Source organism: Galeopterus variegatus, unplaced genomic scaffold, assembly GCF_000696425.1.
Source record: "Galeopterus variegatus unplaced genomic scaffold, G_variegatus-3.0.2 Scaffold3339, whole genome shotgun sequence".
Classification (NCBI taxonomy): Eukaryota; Metazoa; Chordata; class Mammalia; order Dermoptera; family Cynocephalidae; genus Galeopterus; species Galeopterus variegatus.
Genome location: NW_007729450.1, coordinates 227,305 through 233,054, shown reverse-complemented (window position 1 = coordinate 233,054; position 5,750 = coordinate 227,305). Strand labels below are relative to the sequence as shown.

Genomic DNA, 5,750 nt, shown 5'->3' with positions numbered 1-5,750 from the left:
CCCTGCGCGGTGGCTCCTAGCATGCCCGGGTCATGGGCGGCGGGCACCTCGGTCTGCAGATGGCGGTGGTGGCTGATGAAAGGAGGCAGCCACGACCGGCTGGACATAGACCAGGTGGACCACAGCCCCACCCCCCACCCCCAGCCTGCTCAGGAGACCTCTAGGATGTGGCACCTCCATGTCCTGTTGTGAACTACCTGCGATGGGACCTGAGCACCCAGCAGATAGAGGAGCTGACCAGGGAGCATCCAGGAATCCAAACACGTGTGCAAACAGGTGGGCTCCCACAGGTGGAGGACGTGTGGTATGATAGCACCTCAAGGTGCTGGCTGACATGAAGGAGTCCTACACAGGTCAGAGGAACATCTTTGCTTTCCCCCAGGATGTGTCTCCATGAAAGGACATTTGGACGGCCAGCACAGAGGCAGGCAAGAAGCTCTTGGATTTTGACATGGAAATGCGTGTGACGCAGGACGTGAACCAGAGGATGGTCTGGCTCCAGGAGAAAGTGCAGAAGGACATGCTGAGGCCGGGGGCGGCGTGGTACCTGGAACAGCTGGTCTAGTGGGACCTGAGGAACAGGCTGCACCTCCCCAAAGAAATTCAAGAGAAAGTTAAGAGAATCAAGCTGAGCCTCCCGTGCATCGACTTCAACAAGGACCTGAATGAGGACACGACCTTCCTGCCATTCAGGCGTGAGGAGCAAGAACGGTTCCTCAAGGACTTCCCGAACTCGCTGGAGAAGACCAAGGATGACAAGCTGAAGGTCACCCTCAGGTGCCCCCTCTACTTCTCCCTGCTGAAGAAACGTCACCTGCCCAAGACTAGAATGAAGGTGGAGGCGGCCTTCACCTGCCGCTGCGAGGAGCAGAGCTGCTGCATCCTCAAGGAGCTGTTGATGCTGTGGGCCCAGAAGTCCAGCCTGCTGGGATTCAGTGTGCATGCAGAACACGTCCTGCAGAGGGACATGGCCAGGGCCAGCCAGGCCATGGCCGTGTGTCTGGACGAGCTGGCGCAGAAGCCGAAGCCCCTGGATGAGCAGGAGCAGGCTGTGGTCCTGGTGCTGGAGAAGCCGAGTATGAGAAGCTGGGCCGGCCTTCGACAGGTGCATCTGAGATAGGAGGTGCTCAGTTTCCCTGGGTTTGGGTTTCAGGACACTCCTCTGAGTTTCAGGCCCCTCCAAGGTCTCAGGCCCTCCCCAAGAGAAGAGTTACTGTTGCTGATTGTACCTATTTGGGGAACCACAGGGAGAAACTGAGACCCCAAGGGCCAGATTTGTATTACTCCCATGGCTGGGCATGCTCAGTGAAAAGGAGTTATACAAACCCTAACCACGGAGCATGCGCAGTAGACGGGAGTTTATCCTTTGAACGACCTTCCACTAGAGGCGCTGGAGAGCACTGAATAGTCTAGGTGGTCTCAGTGGGCATGCTGGAATTGGACCAATGAGCAGGCTATAAAAAGAGACCGACTGAGCATGTGCAAGACCATGTTACCTACTGGGAGCCACCCCTTAGTTAAATATTCATTAGAGAGAATCGGGGCTGCGGCTCACTCTACAGCCAGCCGGCACTTCTCCCGAGGTGTGTACTTCTCTGCGCACCAAACGTGCCTTTAGCAGTCTGCTGTTCACTCTGGGGCCAGCCTGCTCTTTGTCTGTGAGTGTGAATTTCTAAATTTTGTATCAGACTTGCTGTGGTTGGTCGCTGGCTTTCTGGGGCCAACCCGCACCTTGCTAGGAGAGATGTGTGTACTTAAGAGTCATGCTTCTTTCTAAGAGGCTGCTCCTCACACTCTTCAGCCAGCCTCCGCTTTACTAAACGTTTAGTGTGCATTTATTACTTTTGTGTTGCACTTGGTGCAGACCCTGCTCAGTCTCTGGATCTAGGCTGCACTCACTCTGTGAAGCCCGTACCTCTTAACCGTTACCTTAAACCTGTTTTCACTTTGTACTATGACTCTGCTCTTGAATTCTTTCCTGTGGCAAGAGTCAAGAACCTGCTAGAGGATGGGGTGGGTTGAGGCCAGCTACCAGGCCTTCCCAGGCCCTCTCCTCCTATGATACATCCAAGCCTGGGACATGAACCAGGTGGAGGAGACGTGCCACCATGTGGACCAGAACCTTCTCGAAGAGCACTTCCCCATGCAGGTGATCACCTGGGGCTTCTGGGCATCTACCAGGAGCTGCTGGGGCTCACCTGTGAGCTGGAGGGGGGCACATCACCATATGGCATGAGGACTTGTGGCTGCTCGTGGCAGGGGACATGGCCTCCAGGGAGGAGATTGGCAAGTTCTACATGGACTTCTAAATGGGGAAGGGAAGTTTGGGCATGCAGCCTACTTGGGTCTGCGGCTGAGCTGCCTACAGAAGCACAGGAGCCTCCAGATCGCCATCGCAGCCATGGCAGCCGACTTCACCGAGCCTACCCCCAGTGTCCCTTCCTTCTGCAGCACCACAAGGTGGAGACCTGCTTCCATGAGGTCAGGAACGTGATGCACAGGCTCTGCTCCCAGGCCTTGTTTGCCATGTTCAGCGGGACTTCACGGAGGCACCTTCACAGATGCTGGAGAACTGGGTGTAAGAGAAGGAGCCACTCCTGGGGATGTCCCAGCACTACAGGAGCTCATCACGTCCAGCAGGCCAACACAGGTCTCTTCATCCTGCGCCAGATCATGCTGGCCAAGGTGAACCACGCCCTGCACAAGCTGAGGAGTGTGCCCAGCTCTGCCAGGAGATCCTCGGGGTCCTAGCCATGCCAGGGACCAACATGCCTGCGACCTTTGGCCACCTGGCAGGCTATGACACCCAGTACGACAGCTACCTGTGGAGTGAGGGGTACTCCATGGACATGCTCCACATGCACTTCAAGGAGGAGAGCGTCCTAAACAGCAAGGTCGCATTGGACTGCAGAAACTGCAACCTGAGACCCTGCGGCTCTGAGGATGCCGTCGCCAAGTTGAAGCTCCTCCTGGACCGCAACCCCACACAGGACGCCTTTCTCCTGAGCAAAGGGCAGCAGGTGGAGGGCAGTGAGCCACCGGCCTGCTGAAGGTGCCAGGGAGTGCCATGGGCCTCAGCTACCCTGTCCTTGTACAGCACACGCTCCCAGACCGGGAACCACTGCCTTCTGCACAGCGCTCTCAGGGCAGGGTGCAGCCAGCGACGGGGCAGTGTCTCCTCCCTCATTCCTGGCTCCTCCTCAAAATCCCCATTCCGGGAGCAAGCTGGGTTCAAAAGGTGTCATCCTGGGCCAGCCTGGTGGCGCACTGCTACAGTGCGCCGCTTGGGAGTGCGGTGGCGCTCCCGCCGAGGGTTCGGATCCCACATACAGACCGGTTCCCGCTCACTGGCTGAGCGAGGGGCAGGCACAGCGCCAAGGGTTGCGATCCCGTTGCGGTCCCGGTCCGGTACAGGCGCGACACTGAGGGTTGCGGTCCGTTGCCGGACATGAAAAAAGACAAAAAGGAAAAAAAAAAAAGTGTCATCCTCAAGATGTCTGGAGAGCTTATTCGTGTGTCCAGGACATCATCTTTTATTACACTAACACGTCCCCTCCCTGAGAAACATTCCTGGTTACACAATGGTTGTTCTTTGAAATGCAGCCATTAAAAAGTTAAAAACAAACATAAAAGGCTGTCTGTTTCAATATGTGGTGCCTGATCACATATAAAGTCAGCCCAGCCAGAGGTTTCTGCCAGTATCTCTGAATACTGCAGCTGGAGGGCATTTGAATTTGCTACATACATTAATACATATGTTTTATCCACTATAAAGTTACGGTGCTACTCACAAAATGTTTGCAAGAGCTGCATTCACATTGGATAGCTGCAATTCATTCTTTGAAGCTTGGGGAAGAACTAAATGCTGCTATTCAGAACCCAGTGATAGAAAACAAGAGTAATGTTGGGACGTACGTGTGTGGGTTCTTGCTGATACTGGGACTGCAGCTGTTGCATGACTGACCCTTTAGCTTCCCTGCCGTAGGCTCAAGGGCTGCCACCATTTTCATCACAAGAAATAGACATGGAGTAAGATGCTGCTGAGGATTCCTTCAAGTTTCAGGGAGAACTAAGCTACCACATTCCCGTGATTAATTTTGTGTCCTAGGCATTGAAAATAATGGTTAGACATTTTGATCAAAGCCCATTATTTTGGGGAGAAGCCAGGAAATATGATTCTATTGACTTTTTGATTCCTTTTTCTTCCTCCAGGTCTGAGGCTTACAGTGCTGCTCTATTTTGCTTTCAAAAATAGCACTTGAAGCAAGTATTTGGTGCGATTACTTGATATTTTATAGGGAACTATTACAAACAAACTCTAATATTTATAGTTTAGTACTAGACAGTCCAGAGGCTTCTGTCAGTACTTAGTATAACTATTGGTAAAGTGCTTTCAACTGAATAAGGAATGCTTCATTAAGGCCAGTGCAAATCTCACCATCAGGATACTCATTTGGTTACAGGAAGGGGACTTCAAGTAATTTGAATGAGTTCTCAGAAGAAACTGAAAGACACACTCTCCAGTGTCCTCATTCTACAGCCTTTTTTCTTTCTTTCTTTTTCTTTTCTGGTGGCTGGCTGGTAATGTGATCCGAACCCTTCTGTTATACCATCTCACTCTAACCAACTGAGCGAACCAGCCAGCCCACTCTAATCCTAGAAAGCGAGAGCATCGTTTGGATGCCTCCTGCTACCTAAGCCAGGAATAAGTGCAATTCAGCAGCTTCTCCTTCCTTGGAGATGCTGAAAAGATTATATGCAGTAATCATATTTTTAGGAAGTGAAATTGTAGCGATTAGAGAGGGGCATGAGTGGGCAAGCATAAACCTTAGCTGAATTTCAACCCTGGTCAAGCAGCATCGACAGAGGAAGGTCGTCAACATTGCTGTCAATGTCCACAAGCAGAATCTCCTGTGCTTTCAACTTGTCCTCATGGGAGGGTCAAAGATGCACCCCAGACACTCCTTGAACACACAGGGAATCCACCGAAGAGCCAGTGCGGCCCCATCTGTGTCCTTGACCTGATCAACCCTTTTCCAGTTGGAGATGCCACAGAGAGACTCTGAACTNACAGCCAGCCGGCACTTCTCCCGAGGTGTGTACTTCTCTGCGCACCAAACGTGCCTTTAGCGGTCTGCTGTTCACTCTGGGGCCAGCCTGCTCTTTGTCTGTGAGTGTGAATTTCTAAATTTTGTATCAGACTTGCTGTGGTTGTTTGCTGGCTTTCTGGGGCCAACCCGCACCTTGCTAGGAGAGGTGTGTGTACTTAAGAGTCATGCTTCTTTCTAAGGGGCTGCTCCTCACACTCTTCAGCCAGCCTCCGCTTTACTAAACGTTTAGTGTGCATTTATTACTTTTGTGTTGCACTTGGTGCAGACCCTGCTCAGTCTCTGGATCTAGGCTGCACTCACTCTGTGAAGCCCGTACCTCTTAACCGTTACCTTAAACCTGTTTTCACTTTGTACTATGACTCTGCTCTTGAATTCTTTCCTGTGGCAAGAGTCAAGAACCTGCTAGAGGATGGGGTGGGTTGAGGCCAGCTACCAGGCCTTCCCAGGCCCTCTCCTCCTATGATACATCCAAGCCTGGGACATGAACCAGGTGGAGGAGACGTGCCACCATGTGGACCAGAACCTTCTCGAAGAGCACTTCCCCATGCAGGTGATCACCTGGGGCTTCTGGGCATCTACCAGGAGCTGCTGGGGCTCACCTGTGAGCTGGAGGGGGGCACATCACCATATGGCATGAGG

The 5,750-nt window shown here is 52.6% G+C and overlaps 1 pseudogene; it reads left to right on the top strand.

Annotated features, from left to right (window-relative positions):
- Positions 1-424: 424 nt before the first annotated feature.
- On the top strand, positions 425-3,050 carry LOC103600434 (annotated as a pseudogene).
- The last annotated feature ends 2,700 nt before the right edge of the window (positions 3,051-5,750 follow it).